We start from the raw sequence: 21,990 nt of genomic DNA, 5'->3' as shown, positions 1-21,990 counted from the left end.
GAAACATCAATTGCTCCCAGAAACCCTGCCTCCGCTGCCCTAATGATCGTCTGCCACACCTAAAGGAGCATTCCATCAGATAATTCCTCCCCAGAGCTGAGCTGAAATTGGCACCCTTTGAAAAATGTTCACCTCATTTTATGTGATCATGTACAGTGCAGGAAAAATGAACGGCGAGGGAGAGAGTGCTTTGAAAAGCTCTTTCTCTTTCATTTGCATTCCATTCACTCCCCTGCGCCGGTAGCTGCTGTATGCTGGGTCCTATTTTCATTTAATTTCATATGACATATCTGCAGCTCGCAGTCTGGAGTGCAGCCTGATTAAATATGGAAAAGGCTCCAGCTCTGCCTTCCAGCTACTCAAGTCTTAGCTGAGGTGTTTCAGGAGCATCTGATAGGGAATGTGGTCAACAAGATTTAATGGCTTCACTCTCACAAACATATTGTGACTGCATTCCTGACTGATTTCAGCATTTTTTTGAATCTTTGGGCCTCATGCAAGGACCTTTTTCATATTCGTATATATAAACTTGTCTTACTTTTATCTGAGGTTTGTTCGTACGAGTTCTTCAAGTAAAATTAAGTGCATTTTCTGATGATAAAATTCATGTTTATTTAAATGGAGTCGGGTGGGTTTGGCGATAGCCATTTTGGGGCTGTTTAATTGTTAAACAACTTTAACAAAAAGGTTTATTTCTGTAGGGATCCTTTCCATAATGTTGTCAGACACTTAGAATAATAATCCGAGCCTGTAATTGGCAAAAACAGAACTTTTAGTGGACGTAAATTGAATGTGCACAATTAACGTTAAACCATGCGAATGACAACTTGAGAAAATTATCAAAATATAACCTAATCCCTCTGAGAGAAAAGAAGACCGTGGAAAATTCCGAAAAAGATCAATGCGAAGGTGGACTTGAACGATGAAGCATGCCCAAGTGAAGCCTTGGGTTGACTACAGAAGCAAATGCTGGAGGGGCGGCCCAGAGAGCAGACGACGACGACGTGCTGGAGGCTATAGCATCGCTCCACTCAGAGCTAACACTCGTCAAGTCAGAGATTTGTAAGAAAATTTATCTCAGAGGTTGACACTACATTGAGAGGAGAGATAGCAGCACTAAGAGCCGACAATGACACAGCGATATCAGTGCTAAAAGCCTAGATGGACTCACAAAACCAAACTTTGAAAGAGCTAGCTGACTCGGCTAACGGTACTTCGGACACACTGCAGGAGCTGGAAGACTCTCATTAAAATTCCTTGACCTGGAGGACCGCTCGAAGCAACAGAACTTGAGAATGGCCGGAATTAAAGAGGGCATGAATATGGCCTAAAAACGAGGGATTTCGTGGCTCAAATGTTTAAGGAGGTATTACACCTTGAAGAAGCACCAGAGGTAGACCGAGCCCACAGAGCCCTCCGGAGACAACCCGGCGACAGCGAGCCCCCTCGACACCTCGTTGCGAGGATACATTACTGTTATGCTTACGAAGACATAATTCAGAAGGTGATGTCCACCAAAAACCTGACATTCCGGAGCCTACGGATCCAAATTTTCAGAGACCTCCCACCTGAAGTGGTAAGACGCCGAGCTGCATTCACCCTAGCTAGGAGGATGCTACGTGACAAACCCAGGGTCAGATTTGGACTTTGTATCCAGCGAAACTCCGGGTGTCACACAACGGGTCAGAGAGGGTCTTCACGGATCCAGAGGAGGCGCGACTGTATGCCGAGCGGCACTTCGGACCTTCAGGTGAAGTATGAGTAGGAAGACTCATCATAATGGAACCCCGGATAATGTAGACTTTTCAGTCCTACGGGGAAAAACTGAGAACAAGGTCTCTAACAGGAGCCTCATGTAAGTGAACATGGAAGGTGGATCTTGCAGAGGGTTATTGTTTACATGTAAGGTTAACGTGCACTGTTACTGTTTATAACGTTGTTCATTACAAAATGTAGCAGTAGTTCAGGGGCTTGAAGTTTTGTTTACTGGCTTAGGTATGCCAATGAGCCAAAGTGGGCATTTGGGCTCTCGTGAAATTAATAACTACTTGATAATTCCTATTTTTCTCTTATGATTTCCTTACTGGATGTTATCGATAGGCAAATAAGCTATATAAGAATATCTTTCAAGCTGAGTGGGAAATTATTTAAGGGTGTTACTTAAGCAGGAAACTCAGGGAAGGACTTAATAACTTGTCACCAAAATATTGGCTTATTTTTTGAAATATGACTAAGACCTCCCTTAAATGTCCCAACTAATAAATAATTAACACCTGTTTCCTTAAATGACCTAATTAATATATTTACCTGTAATCATGGTTTTGGGTTTATTAAATATCTGTGGAACTACACACGGACAGGATGACTGGGATTAAGAAGTGGTGGACTAGTAGGTGGTGGGGAAGTTTGACTTCTGGGAAGGAGGGCTGGTCCCACTTCTGGAAGTTTGACTATAGTGTTCAGAGGAAGTTGAGTGTTTTTGTTGTTTTGTTAGACTTATTCAGGGTGGGATGGGCATGGGTGCTACTTAGACTACATCTTATACTGATAAATGTCACTGCGTCAGAATTTGCAATAGGATACTGATCTATCAGTATGGCTGCAGCCCCACTGTTGAGGTAGAAGGACACATCGGAACGGGGGAAAATTTAACTTTTTGCTCATGGAATGTGAATGGAATTAATGAGCCAATAAAAAGGGGAAAGGTCTTTACAGCCGCCTGTAACTCTTTAAGAGTTACAGGCGGCTGTGATCTTCTTATAGGAGACGCATCTAGAAAATGAGGCTCATGGGAAAATTAGAACAAAGTGGATAAGTCAAGTCTACCATTCCAAGTTTTCAGCAAAGGCTATAAGAGTGGCTATAATAATTCGCAAAAATGTTCCTTTTCTACACAAATCTACGATTGCAGATAAAGAGGGGAGATCTATTTTGGTCATAGGTGAGATACACTTCACACCAATTACATTACTGAATACCTATGGACCAAACTGGGATGACTCAGAATTTTTCAGGAAAACTTTCAGCCTGATCCCAGATATTTCTACTACGAATCTTATTATTGGGGGAGGGGATTTTAATATGGTCCTGGATACTTATTTGGACAGATCATCAACTCAGAGCACCATCTAACGCTTCTAACGTTTTGAATACGTTTATCAAAAATACAAACCTATTTGATGTGTGGAGAACATTAAACGTGACAGGTAGAGAGTATTCATTTCACTCTCGGGTTCACAATGTATACACCAGAATTGGTTATTTTCTGTTGGATGGTAAACTTATGTCTGGAGTTAATAATGTCAAATATCACAACATTATCATCTCTGACCACTGTCTTGTTTCTGTTTCGTTGGGGCTGCTTGGGGGTACAGGAACTCATATCCTGAAGGTTCGATCCCCAACAAGGAAACAGTTTTGTGAGTATTTAGAGACTCAGATAAAGTTTGTTTTTTGAGACGAATGATAAAAACGATGTATTGCCAATTTTGTTATGGGAGACTTTCAAGGCGTATGTGAGAGGATGTGTTATCTCCTTTCAATCCTCACAGAAGAAAGGCGGCAGATTAGAACAAGCACAGTTAGAAGAGCAAATACAAAAATTAGATGCAGAAAACGCCGCTCAACCATGTATGGAGACACATAACAGAATATCAGCCCTTAAATACCAGCTCAATTGGATACTTTCTGAAAAAAATTCTAAAGCCTTCACATTCATTAAGCAGACCTATTTCGAATTTGGGGATAAACCACACAAACTACTGGCAAGTCAGCTGCGGAAAAGAGAAGGTGATAGGACCATCCACACAATAACATCAGAATCAGGTGCTCCTCTTCACATAAGGTTTCAGGTGTCAATTTAATGAAAAACTTTACACTTCCCAAGCATGTGCGCCTGAGGCTATGAAACAATTTTTAGATGAATTTACCTACACTGTCAGAGAGGGATCAGAGTGCCATACAGCTGGAAATTACGGGGGAGGAGATACAAAGAACAATCAATTCCTTAAACGGTAAGAGCCCGGGGCCGGACGGGATATGCAATGAGTTTTATAAAAAGTTCAGTAACATAATAACTCCATATTTACATAGAATGCACAAGAAGGCCTTTGAGAGCGGCACACTACCACCAACATTAAATGAAGCTACCATAACGCTTATTCCAAAGAAAGGGAAAGACTTAAAGCAAGCAAGTTCACACAGGCCAGTGTCTTTATTAAACACCGACCAGAAAATCTTGGCTAAATCCTTAGCAAGAAGACTTAGTCCGCACATGGCCTAATAGATAGATACACCCTGATCAGACAGGGTTTATCCCAAACAGGCACTCTTTTCATAATTTCAGGTGCCTCTTCAATATTATGTACTCTCCCAGACACCCTAAAGAAGATTTGCTCATTTTAAGTTTAGATGCCGAAAAGGCATTTTATTGTGTAGAGTGGTCTTACCTTTATGCTGTGCTAGGAACATTTGGATTTGGGTCAAGATTTATTGCATGGATTAAATTACTATACACAAATCCTAATGCTAGAATCCTTACTAATCGAACAGTTTCAGATGCATTTAATTTGCACAGGGGCAGGGTGCGCTCTCAGTCCCTTGCTGTGACTATTCATGCAAACAGTGAGATTCATGGTTACGACACGGAATACACTTCGCAATGTCGCTATATGCGGATGATATTTTGATGTATATAACTAGGCCATGGACTTCTATGCCGGTTCTATTGGAGACAATTGAACTGATTAGTTCCTTCTCGGGATATAGGATAAACTGGGGGGAAAGCGAGCTGATGCCTGTGGGTTGCGGAGACCCAGCTGTGCTTGAACAGGTTCCATTCAAATTGGCTTCAAATTGGACACATTCACATATATGGGGTTAGAAATCACAAAGAAATATAACTCCCTATTTGAAGCTAATTCTATGACTATATTAAACAGGTTTAGGAATAAATTGGAGTTTTGGAAAACCATTTATATGGAACTATAAATCCCATAGGATCAGGAAGGGGCATCTGTTCAAGCGTAACACAAGTGGTGGGCTGGCCCTTCCGGATTATATGCGTTATTACTGGGCGGCAAACGTGCGTTGCGCCTCATACTGGTTGGATGAGACTATTGCGCTCTCCAGCTGGCTGGACATGAAACGGGAGGATTGTCTTCCCTACTCGATTGGGGCTATCCTAATGTCTCCCATTTGTCTCAAAAAATCATACTACAATTATAATCCGATTATTCATAGCACCATTCAGATCAGGAAACAAATAGCAACACATTTGAAGTTTAGAGCTCTATCCTTTACACTGCCTGTATCAGCAAATCCGTCATTTATTACTTCAATTATGGATGGAGCGTTTGATCAATGGAAAGAGTTTGGACTCTGCTGTGTTGGGGATTTATATATTTGGGGTGTGTTTGCGTCTTTCCAGCAGCTTCAGGAGAAATATGGACTGTCAAAGAAAGATTTATTTAGGTACCTACAGATCAGACATTTTGTGAAGACTCATCTAGACAATTTTGAGACTGCAACACCTGATAAGTTGGACCAATGTCTCAGAGACTGTATAGTAGAAAAATATGCAATTTCATTTTATATGATATATATGATACATGAGCAAGTGAATATGGAGGGTATAAAAAAGGACTGTGAAAAAGAATTACGGATGGGAATAGCAGAGGACACCTGGGAGTCTGAAATATATTAATATGTGCTCCCTTAATGCCAGACACTGTCTGATCCAGTTCAAAATTTTGCACAGGTTGCATTATTCAAAGGTGAAGTTACATAAAATCTTCCCAGATGTGTCCCCAATTTGTGAAAAGTGTAACCAAGCAGATGCAGATTTACTACATAGTTATGCACCTATGTCCTAAGCTACAGGAATTCTGGGTGGCAATATTTTCGTTCTATTCACAGGTTTTTAAAGTTCAAGAGTGTTCAGAAGATTGTGGCGTCCGGCAAGTTTTGCGCGTAGAAATTTGAGTAAAGATAATTACCGCTTCTGAAGCGTTCATCATGTTTTTTTTTAATCCTCTGTGTTAGCAACTGCTCGGAGGAGGGGTGGGGGCAGTCCACGATCACGGAAGGCTTGTATCGTGTGGATGCAAAGACAGTGTTGTTGTCATTACTTAGACTTCCTTGTGGAGGCGACAGAAACTACGCACTATAGCTATAAGTCTTTTTTTTTCTCCTATTTTTGAAGTTTATTTCTGTAACATAGGATATTTAAACTCCACATTCATTGAGGTAAAGATCATTTGTGGAATTTGCTAATTTTCTCATATATATATACATATATTTAGAAATTTCTCATTCAAATAATTTTGAATTTCCCCGCCAGGAATGTATTCCTCGAAGTGCAGAGAGGGATTGGAACCGGCATTTATACCACGTTGAGTCTAAATATAACTTCAAAATGACAGACAATATAATTAAGCCCATCACAATACAGTCTGCATGGAGTGCTGTAAAAAGTGTCCCTCTGGTGCTATTCATTTTGGGGATCCTACTTTAGAACGGCTGAAGGAATCTGAGGCACTCAAGAGGGGCCTCTTAAGTGGCTCATATTCCATCAACCTTTCTAAATGAATATAATCAAATCATTTGAGTAAATATAATCTGACAAATCTAAATTTGATTTGTCAGATTAGAGACTATCAGTCAACTGCAAATTGTCTTGACAACTGCGTATTAGGAATTATGGTTTGAGAAGCATTTGTCATGTGTTGAAAAGATGTAAATGCATCCATCTCTCCAAGACGCTTACTGCTGTGAATACATTCCATTCCATTCTGTGAAAGCCTCTCTCATCTGTTGGATTGTTTCATATAACACCTTCTTTCACTGTACTCCTCCCATTGTGCACCTACATTAGTAAGCAGTAGGTATGATCTGAAATATCCACTCACTGTCTGATTCTCTTAACTCATCCATGGTACAGTAAAAATAATTAGTTAATTATTTATTAGTTAATTAGTTGTGTGGGTAAGCGAGCAGTGTGAGTGAAGATGCAAAAAGGTATTTTCAGACGGTAAGCGACACTTCGCCTGCGTAGTCACTTGGATCGCGGGGCCTCATTGTGCCCCTCATGTGAACAGACAGGCAGACAACGCTCCGTGAGTAAACGCCAGGCGATCAATGCATGGAAACCATTGGGATTCTGTGCACTACTGTATCAACTGAATGACAGTTGCGGTGGTATCATATATCCCTAATTACAGGTCGATTTACAACAAATAGTGGCAATCCAATCTTTCCTAGTCTTACATTGCCAGACCTTCCTCCACAGCACTGCGGCGGAGCTTTGCTAGTCCACACAGCTTTCTGGGATGGGTGAAAAACGTGCTCTGGTTTATTGCCATTTCTTTAAACCAATCACAATCGATGTGGGTGGCACTAAGTGCTGGACGAAGCCATGGTGCCGCTGCAAAATAGCCTCGGGAAGGAACTTGTTTTGGTGGAACGTGTACGTTCAAAAGTTGTTTTTGTCGTGCAACAGAAAACTCATATTGGACAGATAGTCTAGCTACCTGTCTGGATTTACCGGACCGCAGTTAGTCACCATTAATACCACTGTAGTTTAGAATGCCAACACAAAGAAAGCGGAAGGTAACGGACATCCAGCCGGAATTTCCGGCAGCACCTGAACAATTCTGGAAATGAAACGCTGTCGATAAAGACTATATCTTTCCTAACCACAGACTGTTGTTTTTTTAATAGCTAAAGTTAGCTAAATTAGCATAGCCGTGAATCTATAGTCTCATTTAAGTTCAAGCTTGACACTAGCTGATACATCCAAGCTGTGTTCGAAATCGTTCCCTATCACGGAAATAGTGCACTATATAGTGTGTCCGCCATTTTGTAGTTGTGAACGAATTCTCTGCGGTTAATTTCATTCACTAATGAATACCCACAATGCACTGCTAATTTGAGTGTACATACAATGTACCTTACATTTTACTACCGTAAACCACAATGCAACGCGGGCGTGTTTTCCCCGAGGACAAGAAGAAGCGGAAGAACCCGCGAAAACTAAAAAGGATAAATGGAGCGGGCTTTTTTTTCTGTTTTCAGTGTAGTGTCTGAAATCTCGTTTGGTCGTTCCCTATATAGTTCACTAGTTAATAAACACTATATAGGGAATAGTGAGTGAGTGAATGAGGGAACGGTTTTGAACACAGCTCCAGTCTTGTGTTGTCTGACAAGCAAAAGCCGCATTGCCCTTGTCCTCATAACGGTTTAAAAAACAAACAGCAACAATCAGTCAATCATGTTCATTGAGTTGTACTGCGCGCCGCTCTCGTAGGAAAAAGTACCACACAATTCGACTCTTGCCACAGGCGGGCATGTGACGAGCACAAACGAGACACTTTCAAGGGATTGCGCCCGCTTCTCGCGCCCCCTTCCTGCACCCCCTTCCTGCACGCTTGCCTCTCATTGAGAGGAATATGAAATTTGCACTATTCCAGAACACAGGACCTTCTTCATGTAGTTACTTTCTTGGTCCCGCCCCAGACACATCTGACCAGTAAGCAGAGTAAACGTTCTTGCGTGGTTTGTAGAAATGTATTTTAGTTTGTGTGATGTGTGAAACGAAACCAAACCAAGTCACAAACTCATGAACCGATTCAGACCAGAGAAAACAAACTCTAGGTGTAAAAAAAACATCCTGTACATTATTGTAAATGAAAATGTCTTAAATCTCATCTGGATTTTATCCGGATACACTTAAAACGACAGAACTGTATAATTAAGCACTGCCACACTTTTCACAAATAGCACAGGGAAGCCTTAAAATAACACCATCAGTCTGTTATTTATGACATACACCGGATACAATATATCTTAAGAGGTTAAGCATAAATTATATTGAGTGATGCAATTTCTAGTAAGAAACACATTTATCATGCATTAAAATAATAATGCCATGCTTTTATATTCCATTGGAAGAACATTTTATTTTAATTTGTTGCATCATCTAGCTTTTGCAGGGCTTTGCCAGTTTAAATATAGCATTGATTAACCCTAAACATGTAAGGTGCTCAGCATTCACAAATGGTAGATGGTAACAGCAAGTTGGACCAATCAGAGATGTCGCTGTTACGCTTAGGATTGTGGTGTAGTGCAGTATTTCTCCATAAGATTGCAAATAAATGTTTTTTTCAATACAAGGTTGATTTCACACAGACCTGTGTCTTCTACAGGAACATAAACCTTCGTTTGACAATCTCATAGCTCGTTTTTTAGTCTACCTTGGATGGTTAAGACAATATGGCTAATAATCAAAATCCTTGGGATTTTTACTGTTGAGCTTTATACACAGGTACCATTCACCCAATCAGTCAATATCACTATTCACCAAACATGTTCCTCCTCCCCTGCTCCACCTATTTCCTGAAAAAGAAGTCTTCCAAAGGGATGGAAGCCCTTTGAAAAAATTAGAGGCAATGTAACGATGGGATCACACCTGCAACGCCGCATTGAGCCAAGAGCTTAAAGTAGTGGGGTCAATGGCCCATACTCTACTTTATACCCCCCCCCTCTTTGCTCAGACCACTTCATTATGATCTCAACTACACACTAAATCTGTGCCACCTAAAGTGCTCACGTATATGTACAGTAGGTGTCTCCAAGACCACATTTTGCCATGATGACACACACACACACACACACACACACACACACACACATATATAAAAAAATAAAACAATACCAGCGTAGACAGTGCAGGGCCATGCAGCGGGGCCCTCCAACAATGTTGGGCGCAGAATGGGCCCTTGCAAGCGATTCAGATTGCCACTGAATCAGCCATTAGAAGTCTATATCAAAATATGCTTATTTCATATGAACTATATGAATAAATTATTTCTTATTTTCTTAATTTGATATATTTTTGTCATATACAGATATATAACAGGTGCCTCGGAGAGGGGCTAGTAGGTCAAAAGTTGGGTTAGAGGGAAGAAACTCCCGCACGCTGTCTAACTTGCAAGAATAAATGTAATAGCTTGCAACGTTTCGGTACTAGACTATCATTAGGCAAATGGTATTACATACAGAAAAGCCATCTTCTATAGGTATATCACCAACCTTCACATGAAATAAGGCAAAATGATATAACATTTTTTACATTTCCATAACTATAGATAGAGCTCAAACTTAAAAACAACACTCTCGGGCACCCGGATAGCTCAGTTGGTAAAGGGGGCACCCAAATATAGAGGTTTACTCCTCGACACAGCGGGCCCGGGTTCAACTCTGACCTGCGGCCCTTTGCTGCATGTCATTCCCCCTCTCTCTCTCCCCTTTCATTTCTTCAGCTGTCCTGTCAAATAAAGGCCTAAAAATGCCCAAAAAAGATTCTTAAAAAAAATAAGTAAATAATATAATTAATGATTTAATAATAATGTATAACAATAACTTATTTCACTAGTAAATTGCTGTTGAACGACAAAAACAACCACCAGACGGGAAAAGGACATTTACAATAATTTCAAATGCACCATGAGGCTGTAGTTTACCAGTTTCATTGAACGCACCATCTCTGTTGTTTCTCCCACGGCAGCTGCAGATTGTTACATCCCGGTGTTGAATCCTCTACAGTAAAACACAGTCACACTTTACACCGTTTAGCGTTAGCTGTCAGCATTGTAACCGTGTTTAATCCAGCTACTAGCTAGCGGTAGGCTAACGTTAGCTGCTGTCGAGTATAGTGTTAACTAGCGTCACATGCAGCGGTGTTTGTGTTGCCTGTATCATATGTTTCAGAGCATCAGAGAGAAGAGCAGACATATCAGTGGCACCAGATTTCGGTAGCCAGGGTTGGCAGGAAGATGATTTTCTCAAGTAAATGTTCCAATTAATGATCCAGGCAGAACATTCTCGTCTCCCTCCTTCATTTTACAGTCGATTGGTGGCTAGAACGGCTCCGGGTCAAACATCAATATGGAATGGATTAATCTGCGTTATTTTTATAAAGCGTTATTTTTTCTCAGATTAATTAATCTAAATGAACGTGTTATTTTGACAGCCCTAATATATATACAACACTTTCTATAGTAACAATAATATATCATCCCAGAGAAATATATAATAGATAGATGTAGAGTTCTGTATAATGAATGCAAAAATTAAATGCATTCATAGATAGACATGTTCGCAAATCTTGTTGGTACCTTATACATACGAAACGTTGCCAGTTATTACATGTTTTCTTGCAAGTTAGACAGTGTGCGGGAGTCATATACAGATATGCCACGATGATTGCTGGTTAATATGCATGTTGATGTCCAATGTCAAGTCTCTATTTGATAATGTGACGAGATGATACAATATACGATTCTGTCAAGACCGACAATCTGTAAGCCAAGCGAGCAGTCATGTCTTTCAAACATAAAAGGGCCCCTCATAATAATGTGCACTGGGGCCCCTCATAACTCCCTTACACCACTGGCTGGTGACACAAAGATGTAGGCTTGTGACACAAATGTTCCAAATTTCTGAGCAGAGTAAATGTGAGCGTGAAGCCTGAGTGAGGGACACCATTGCCGAGTTTAATTGATGACAAAACTACCAGTGTTGGAAGAAGTATTTAGATCTTTTACTTAATTAAAAGTACTAATACCACACTGTAAAAATACTCAGTTACAAGTAAATGTTAAATCAAAGTATGTAAGTATCATCAGGAAAATGTACTGAAAGGATTAAAAGTAGAAGTACTCAATGCAGAAAAATACTCACATTTTAGAAAGTGTAAAGGATCCAAACAGTTGTGTGTTTAATGGTCTAATCATTTCAGCTGGACTGGTAGGCCTGTATATTGTTGGTTAGTCTAATTTATAATTTAAAAAAAAAAAAGATTTTATAAACTACATGCATTTTCTGTGCAAAAGTGTTAATTTGTTAAGTTACTTGTAACTAAAGCTGTAACAGATGAATGTAGTGGAGTAAAAAATACAATATTTGTCTCTGAAATGTAGCGGAGTAGAAGTAGAAAGTGGCATGAAAAGAAAAGACTCAAGTAAAGTACCTCAAATTTATACTTAAGTACAGTACTTGTAAATGTAAATGTACTTAGTTACATTCCACTACTGAAAACTACTGTGTGAGCACAAAGCAGATTGAAGCCATAATTAGGCTGCAATCCAAGTTTGGAGAGCGTGAGCAGTTCGTTGATTTTTGAGAGGAAGCAAAATTTACCCCACACAGTTTTCCTGTCTGGTTATGTTTTGGAACATTATGAACATCCATCTAACAACTGGCAACGTTAGCTGACATAACAGGCAGAGACGCGGCGTGACTGAAATGCAAATTGCGGTGACTCAAGCAGCTAAATCAAGGTTTTGTAGAAGAAATATACAAAAAATAATGTAGCCCAAACATTAAAAAAAATATCTATATATATATATATTTCATCAGTGTTTTCATTGACAACATTGTCCAATCACACAAGTCTGAAAAAACTAAGCAAAGGAAATCCTACTGCTCACTCAAATCTGACAATTTATAGTTTTAAAATATTGATTACACTGATGCAAAACCTGTTCTGCACACACAGACCTCTCAAATCTGGACGTTTCAATTGAAATCCAGATGTGTGTAGTGCTTTCTCAATAGTTTTGTCACAGATTAACTTCCGTACACTCGCTCCCCCTAACAACTGCTGATGTAAGATACTTCATGTTTAAATTATTCAGGCTGTTCTCATGAACCATTCGTACATATAGCTACAAAAAGTAATTAACTGTGATCCATATATGTATTCCATGTATTTAAAGGCATACTATGTAACTTTTGGCAGTCTGCTAATTTAGTAGGATATCATACGTTTTGGTGTGCATACATTTTTGTACAATATCATAGAGAATGTTGACGAGAATGCGTTGAGCGGCTAAATACAACCAGCAACTCTGATTTTATCGCACTATAGACTGTTCACATTACAGTGCTTTAAGTTACGTAGTTTAAAATACTTCTATTTTAGGTATATAATATATGGTCTGTTGGTGAAGTGGCATCCCCACCGGGGATAAAAATAATTCAGCAGAGGCAGGGCTATATTGACCAGAAAGTGGAAAATCCCACCTAATACAAACCACGGTCTTCTATCTAATCTTAACTAGTTGTTTTAGTGTCTAAACTTAACTGTCGTCGCCACAGGATGGTCGCTTTTTGTCAGCTAAACCTAATTTCAACGGCCGCTGAAACGACCGTAACCTCACAGTGTTCTGTACCCAGCTCACAGTCACCTTTTGTCGTCTAAATGTAACTGTAAAGACGGCTAAACTCACGCGACTGGTTGTCACATGAGGGGCTGACGGTCGCCATCAATTCGTAGGATATCTTGTTGTGCATAACTTTTCATACAATATTATACGATCCCGTTCATGAGAATGCTTTGAATTATTCCAATATACATAGGTCCTCAGTCAAACTGAATGAACTGTATTTGTATAGTTTTTCCCAATAACTATTTCCCAGAGAGAGAAAGAAAACCTTTACTGTGAGGATGAGAAGTAGGTTAATGCTGCAGGGTAAATGCAAAATAAACAAAACACAATTCTATAAATTAAACCTATAAAATTCCCCACAAGTACCCATCGATTACAGTGCACACAGCACACGGCAGACTACAGCATGGCAGCTTCTTTATGTTTTCCTCAGAGCCTCAGAAACCAAACAATACACCTGTCTGAAATAATGATCCTTAGTCCATCCAGGGTCTAATTTGGTTTTAGTAAGTGCACTTAGTAAGCTTAGTATTCTTTATCGTCTAATGTATCTGCATTTTAACAAAGAAATCTGAATTTACAGTGGGTACGGAAAGTATTCAGACCCCTTTACATTTTTCACTCTTTGTTTCATTGCAGCCATTTGCTAAAATCAGAAAAGTTCATTTTATTTCTCATTAATGTACACTCAGCACCCCATCTTGACAGAAAAGAACAGAAATTTAGAAATTTTTGCAAGTTTATTTTAAAACTGACTTAGTATTATAATATATAATTAGAGTGACAACGGTAGAGAGTAGTATGAAAGATCAAAAATCTGCGTAAGGAGGCAGGAGGTTAGGTTGGTAGGTTGGTCAAACAACACAGGACTTTCACCCGGGGTTCATGTTCCGTTCTTGTGTGTCACTGAAACGTACATTTTATAACCCCACCCACGATATTTTCCTAAACCTAACTGTCCTGTTCTTGTGCTGCATGTCAGTACGTACGTCCCGACTCAAAAAGTGACACCAATAGTCTCGACCCAGAGCGTCAAAAAGTGACGCCCATAAGTGAAGCCCATAGTCCAGACCCAGAGCTTCAAAAAGGGACGCCAAGAGTCTCGACCCAGAGCTTCAAAAAGTGACGCCAAAGGTCCCGACCAAGCGCGTCTAAATATGACACTAAAGGAGACTTTTTGCGTCAATAACAAATGCCAAAGGCATCTGGCCGAGCATCGGTTTTTGACGCAATCGGAGTGAGAATGTGTTGCATCTTTGAAAAGGTCCCTCTTCTGATTGATTTGAGCTTGTTCTTTCTGCAAATAGGTCTTCATGGTGGGTAGTGACGAGCCTCCTGAATTTGCACCCAAATTGCTGTTGGAACTTTACTTTATAATTGCGCTCTGGGTCTGGACTATGGGCTTCACTTATGGGCGTCACTTTTTGACGCTCTGGGTCGAGACTATTGGTGTCACTTTTTGAGTCGGGACGTACGTACTGACATGCAGCACAAGAACAGGACAGTTAGGTTTGGGAAAATATCGTGGGTGTGGTTATAAAATGTACGTTTCAGTGACACACAAGAACGGAACATGAACCCCGGGTGAAAGTCCTGTGTTGTTTGACCAACCTACCAACCTAACCTCCTGCCTCCTTACGCAGATTTTCGATCTTTCATACTACTCTCTACCGTTGTCACTCTAATTATATATTATAATACTAAGTCATCTTACAGCACCGCGGTCGAGCTAATGTTTTCCCAGTGCAGTTTTTGCGTCTGTATCCAATGCTGAGAGACACTTTACGAGTTGGGTTGAAAGAGAACGGGTTGAAAGATGATAAAATGACATGCATGGCCAAGGCACAGGTTCTCAATTGTTTTTCAGCCAAGGACCCCTTACAAGATAGAGACTATACTGGGGATACCCTTTGGTTTGAAGGGTGTAGAAGGTGATGAAAGGAGACATGATGAGACGACTCCCGTAGGATTTCAAGTTAACTAAAAATAATTTTGAGTTTGGTTGTATTTGCTCATATTTGTATACGCTCATTCAAAGCTTTAGTGCGTAACTTTTTGATATTATTGAACGTCTGTTACGTTCAATAATTGCTAATTAAGACTATCAGCTCCACACAACTCTCTCTGTATTTCTCAGTATGGCTATGTTCAGAAGATTGTCGTCCGGCGACTCGAGTGAAGATAATGTTGTTGTTTTTTTTTAATCCTCCTTGGCTACTAGCAACTGTGTGGATGAGGGGGGACACATGCGCGATTACGGAAGGCTTGTATCATGTGATGCAACAACAGCTTTGTTGTCATTACTTAGAATCCGTCATGAGGGTGACAGAAACTACGCACTATAGCTTTAATATGAGTTTCAATTTTGCCGCTACAACTCCAGATCTTCTATTAGGTACAGTTTCATCAGTGCACCGGGAGAGTGTTGCAACATGTTGCCATCGTTTCTCTCTCTCTCCCAGTAAAGATACACATAGATATATATTGCTTGGGCACACAGAGTCCAACATCTAAACGATTTCCAGATGTTCAGGAAATCACATCATAACAACTTTGTTTTTCCCAGACCATGAGAAGCAGGGCAATGCCATCTCTCCCTAGGTCATAGGTCAAAAACATTGGGGCCTCCATCTCACAAACATATATGATCTTGAACAGATGTCCTCCATAGCACACATACACAGTACATGTTCCACCAAATCAAGTTCCTTCCTGAGAACATTTTACAGAGCCACTGTCGCTGCGTCCAAAGCTTAGCGCCGCCCAAGACGATTGTGATTGGTTTAAAGAAATGCAAACAACCCAGAGCGTATCTGTGGTTTAGTCAGACCTTACTCCATAGCGCTGTGGAGACAGGTCTGGCAATGCGAGACTAGTCCCCTAGTAATACTATTCCTGTGTAAATGGTGTAAATTTACACAGGAATAGCCATACAGTAGCCTACTAACTAGGGATGTAACAATACACTCAACTCCAGTTCGATACGAATAACTTTTAAGAACAACTTTATTTACCAGTTGTTTGCTGTTAAATGACAAAAAGAAGAAACACTAGACGGCAGAAGGGTATTTTACAATAACATTGAACGTAATACGTTCACACAATGCTTACAGAGCCGGACACAAACGCAACACTAAGTCCCATCATGCTTTCTCAAAGTGCAGCAAGTCTCCTCTGTGTCTTTAGCTGCAGACTGCTTTCCAGTGAACTACAGTCACACTTTACACAGTTTAACTGTCAGCACGTTTAACCGTGTTTAAGCCAGTTAACGTTACTAGCTAAGGGTATGCTAACATAACCTGCTGTGTAATGTTAGCTAGCGTCACGCCCTGGGTTGTTTAAAAAATTGCATCGTGATTTATTTTTTGTCAATCGGTTGTAATCTTTGCAAATTAAAATCGATTTTTAACCGATTCACGACACATTGTTACATCCTTAGAACTGACTGAGAGAAGTCTGCATTCTAGCTACTGTATCTCTAACAATCACAGAGCTGAGGAGAAGATGAGCATGACATCTGACCCGCTCAGATTCTCTGCCTGCCTGCAGTGCAGAACATACGTGATGCTGAAAATGACACAGTGTTGATGCTTAGGATGATTACAGCCACTCGATCACGAGATAATTCATTTTATGATTTAGCATTTTCATTGGCATGACACAACAGCTTTGCTGAGATTTAGTTGTGATCGAAATTGCTAAATGACTATTTGATATTCCATTATATATGTTTGATTTAGAGCCGGTTGTTTTCATTTTTATTTAATCTGACAATTATTTTCTTGATTAACTGATCAATCATTTGGGCAATAAAATGTCCATTGCAAGTTCGGAGAGTCCAAGGGGACACCGTCATATTTCTTGTAGCAAATCATCACTAAAGAGAAGCTGGAAGTGGGGGATGGTTGACATTTTTGCTTGACACAATGGGTTTATTTTTCTGTTATTCTTATCAGCTAGTTTGATTACATGTCAAATGAACATCTCACAACAATTGCTTCAGTTGTGATAATTGTCAGTAAAATCAAAGGTACAAAGGTACAACAGCAAGAGATGAAGCAAGTGCTTGGATTCTTTTTTTGCCCTGGGTACCATCTCTCAAGCTACATACAGTGTGCCTACTTTTTTGGTGGAGGTTGCAGTATGCAGCCTGAGGAGAAGACAATACACATGTGTAGTAATACAGCTACATGAGTAATACAACAGTCCTGCAATAAATCCAGTTTCCACTCTTTTGTCCACCCCATAAATCAATTAGGGTAGGCTAAATAACAAACACCTCTCTGTATAATGTAATACGGTTTAACAGTACGACAAACTGCATTCTCCAAAAGAACCAAGAACCAGTTTCAACACAAACTGAGCATTCTACATGTATAAAGGATTGATTGCAGGACTGTTGTATTAGACTGCTAAACTGGCAACTGGTGTATATGTACTAAATATGTTCTTTCATGGAAAAGTGTCAAGTCTCTACCAAGGAAAGTAAACATGGTGTTAAGAGGTGTAAGTGTATTAACAATACAGAGGTTTGCATTTAATTTCTATTTCATTTTGTATTTACTACCATTATTATGGAAGTGTTATTTACGAGATTGATTCATCTATATACATACAGTATAAAGATATAGATATGCCCTGCATTTGTAACATGTATATACATTCAAATTGTTTTAAATGCATCTAAAATGGAAGGAGTCTGTCCGTCTGTCCATCCATCCGTCTGTTTGTCCATCTGTCTGTTCGACAGACTGACAAACTGCTGTTTCTACAAGCCGCCCCCTGCTGATTTTGAGGGATTTTTCTGAACACTCACACACAATCAATACATGTAAACAAATAATGCTTTGCTGTAATGCCAGTTGACTTTTAGCAGCTAGCACCAGCCTTGTCCAATGTGCTCCAGGCTCTGTGGACTTTTGATGCGTTTTGTCTTTGTCTCTCCCCCGACCCGCCTTTAGACCCCTTTTATGTGTTCCAGGACCTGGTGATTTACAAATGAAGCTCTGAATACAACACATGGAATGTACCTAACTTACACTGTAATGTAAAAGCCATTCCCCAGTCTAGAATATGTTATTTCATTTATTTTAACCCAAACCATCTGGCGAGCCCCAGAAATTATCCCGCGACCTCCTTTGGGGGGTCCCGACCCCTAGGCTGAGAACAACGGATCTAGTATACTGAAATGACATGTATTGTCTTAGCGGACGCAAATATGACAGGACCCAAGGAAGTACAATGTCTCGTTTGGATGAGCGGCTGGTTCTCGAGAACGCAGTAAGCAGCAATACCGGAGACCAGGCACGCTTTGAATGGGCACTGCACTAGTATATACACATACACATTTTTAAGTACATGTTGCCACCCTCCACTCCTGAAACCTATGTTCTACTATAAATGTGATTAATAACTTAATCACTCTAGACAGTAACTGTTATTTGCTGTCCTTCAAAGAACACTCCAGTCTTACATTGGGCAGGTCTGATTAATGACTTCCACTGACCAAATTATAGTCGCATTCTGACAGCAGTTACAAAGGCACAGTAGACTGGTATGAGCTTGTCACTGATGAAATCAGGGATGAAATGCCCATACAAAAGACAAGCATTTTGAATTTGAATCTTCATTTTGAATATTAGTTTGAGCTGGCATTTGCAGGTAGTATTGACAATCTCCAAAAACATTAATTGGCACTGATCATTCTATTCAAATAGTATCATAGAAAATTGAGAGGAAAAAAGACAAAATTCCAACTGGACCTGTTCATAAACACCGTATTGGTTGCATTGACCTTCACTGAATCTGATGATTAACTTTGATTCGTGCAGGTGTGCGTTGGTAACTTACCGTCCGTCTGTGGCTGCTGAAAGGCTGCTGTCCTCCAATCCTAATCCCCGGGATGATGAGGATGAACATGGACAGTATATCTGCTCTCCTCCTCTCTCTCTCTCTCTCTCTCTCTCTTCTGGAGTGTGAGAATCTTGTCCTTTCTGTTTCCCCTCTTCCCGTCAGCAGCTGTGCGTCTGTCAGCATCCACTGATCTCTGAGCTGCTTAATGCCGCTACGCTCTCCTTTGCCTCTCTACACATTCTCTGCCCACTCTCTCTCTCTCTCTCTCTCTCTCTCTCTCTCTCTCTCTCTCTCTCTCTCTCTCTCTCTCTCTCTCTCTCTCTCTCTCTCTCTCTCTCCCCCTCCGTGCTGTAAGACATTTGTTTTGGTTGCGCACTGACATGCTCTCTCTCTCGCTCACACACGCACGCACACATGCACACACGCACGCACGCACGCATGCACACACACACAAACACACTGTCACCTTTACCTCCTATACATTTGTTTTGGTTGCGCACTGACATTCTCTCTCTCTCTCTCTCTCTCTCACTCACTCACTCACTCACTCTCACACACACACACACACACACACACACACACACACACACACACACACACTGTTGCCTTTACCTCCTATCTCTCCACTATTTCAAGTATTATCTCCACCTCTGCCTGATGCATTCTCTGAGGGACACACAACCCACTCATTTCCCTGAAAAATACATCTCAAGGCGAGATAAAAAAGGAAAATTATGAAAGTTTGATTGGCTGAAAACGGGCTGTTGCCATGATTTAGAGGGGAAAAAAAGACAGACGGAAGATGAATAAGACTGCATAGTGGCGATTTTAGACAGATGGCAGAAGATTTGGAAACTAGAATTTCTTATTAACGTAATAACTTGGAAACAATTCAAAAAAGGAGTGCAAATTAACCACAGAACATTTGCAAAGACACATCAATTAAAACTAAGCTACTGATTACAATTACAAGAGATGAGAAAATGAAAGCATTAATCCTGTCATTCTGATATGTGCAGGAAGTAAACAATCTGACATTAAAACGTGCCTCTGGTATGGGGGGTCATTAGGGCCAAAAATAGACAATTTCTCAGAATAAAGTGGTACCTTTAAGAAAACTACTAATATTACAAGTTAAAGTCAGAATATTTCTGATAACAACTTGTAATATTTTCAGAATTAAGTCATAATGTTATGAGAATAAAGTCTTAATTGTGCATTAAGTAATTATATTATAAGATAAAGTCGTAATTTTACAAGAAAGAAATTGTAATGTTTTCAGAATAAAGTATACGTTTAGCAAAGAAAAACATTATTTTGCAAGAAAAATTATATGGGAACAGTTATAACATTCATCAAGAAATGGCTTGGACTCCCACGCTACCTCAGCAATATCAGCTTGCATAGTAACGGGGCTCTGGAACTGGCTATAACTAGCCTTACTGAAGAATACAAATGCTCTACAGTAAGGCTAGACTAACCTGACTCGCCAGATGGTTTGTTACACAGAACCATCTGAGAAGCCGTCATTGGAAACTGTTTGGAAAAGGGAAGGCCCTTTCAAAAAATACGTGGCAGGTGATTGGATGATCTGATCTATCTATAAAACTCTTGATCCAGCCAGTCGGGAGAAAAGCCAAAACACCTTTCGTCAAGAAAGGCCTTTTGTGCCATTCTTTGTTCTTCTTTCAATGAAGAGTACTCTCCTGTTCTTATATAACTGATGCTAGCAGCATCTACAATACGTGTGGTCACACACACAACTAAACCTCGCCTGTAGCTCCCAGAAGATCTTCAACAGGACACTGATTGGTCCAAACCACTGGTAGTCCGGACAACATTGCATTATTCGAAGCCTGACAAGATGGATTTCATGTGATCGTGTGATTTCTCTTGAATTAAGCCTACTGAATACAGCACGAGATTAGAAGATGAAGGTCGATCTTGGGAAAAAACTCAAGTATTCTGACCTAGCAATTGAGGCAGAACAAAAGGATTGGAGGACAGGAGTGTTCCCAGTGGAGATCGGCTGCAGAGGTTTTGTAGCCATGTCAACCACCAGGCTGCTGAAAGGGATGGGAGTCCGAGGACAGGCCCACTGACAGGCCATGAAGTCACTGACAGAGGCGGCCGAGCGAAGCAGCAACTGTTTCTAGCTGAAAAGAAAGGATAAAAACTGGGCGGTAGGATGACCAGCAGCCAGCAGGAGGGGTAAAAGCAGAGGGGCACCTCTCACCATTGAGCCTTACTGTTGTGGGCCTAGCAACGAAACACAAAGGAAGGAGGGTGCCCACCTGATGACCCCAGCGAAGCAATAGGATAGTAAAACTACGGTGGCCGAACAGGGCAAACGCACTACAATGGCCCAAAACACATACAAACTTGCTGCAAATACAAAACAGATGCAAAGTTAAAAACACAAAAAACACATGCAACATAAAAACGCTGCAAATACACAATACACTCATACAGCAGACATTGCCACGTAAGATTACATATATGTGTACTAATCATATCCTACATAATTCATTAACTCTGATACATTTATGAACCTAAAAGTAAGGTTATAGTCTGTGCTGCCGACTCTGCGGGCGAGGGTTTTAGATCTGTCCACAGCACCTGAACAAAAACACTGACACATCAGTTATATATGATAATAATAGCCAAATCATTCACTCTCAGTGGTTTCTGTCACACCTCTGTGAAAAAGTTTCAAAATATTAATGTTTAAAAATACTAAAAACTGCCATCAATAGAGCCGTAACCCCACCTAGTGGAAAAGTCCCGCCACGTCACTGACTCTCCGGTGTAGAACAAATACACTTCCATATTCCTGAGCGCTGTGGTTCATACATTTGAAAGGTAACTATTTTATTTCTGTTTTACAAAGGCGAGAAGGAAAATCAAG

The 21,990-nt window shown here is 40.3% G+C and overlaps 1 protein-coding gene across 1 annotated transcript in view; it reads right to left on the bottom strand.

Moving 5' to 3' along the window:
* sstr1b (somatostatin receptor 1b) overlaps window positions 1–19,334 on the bottom strand; it is a 36,522-nt gene extending 17,188 nt beyond the window's left edge. Inside the window, exon 1 of the mRNA XM_078276461.1 lies at window positions 19,080–19,334. The gene's annotated coding sequence lies outside the window, so the exon portion shown is untranslated. The remainder of the gene's footprint in view (window positions 1–19,079) is intronic.
* Between the last annotated feature and the right edge of the window lie 2,656 nt (window positions 19,335–21,990).

This window comes from Sander vitreus, chromosome 19, assembly GCF_031162955.1.
Source record: "Sander vitreus isolate 19-12246 chromosome 19, sanVit1, whole genome shotgun sequence".
NCBI lineage: Eukaryota > Metazoa > Chordata > Actinopteri > Perciformes > Percidae > Sander > Sander vitreus.
Note: the sequence above shows the minus strand (reverse complement) of the source record. Positions and strands in the feature narration are given on the sequence as shown.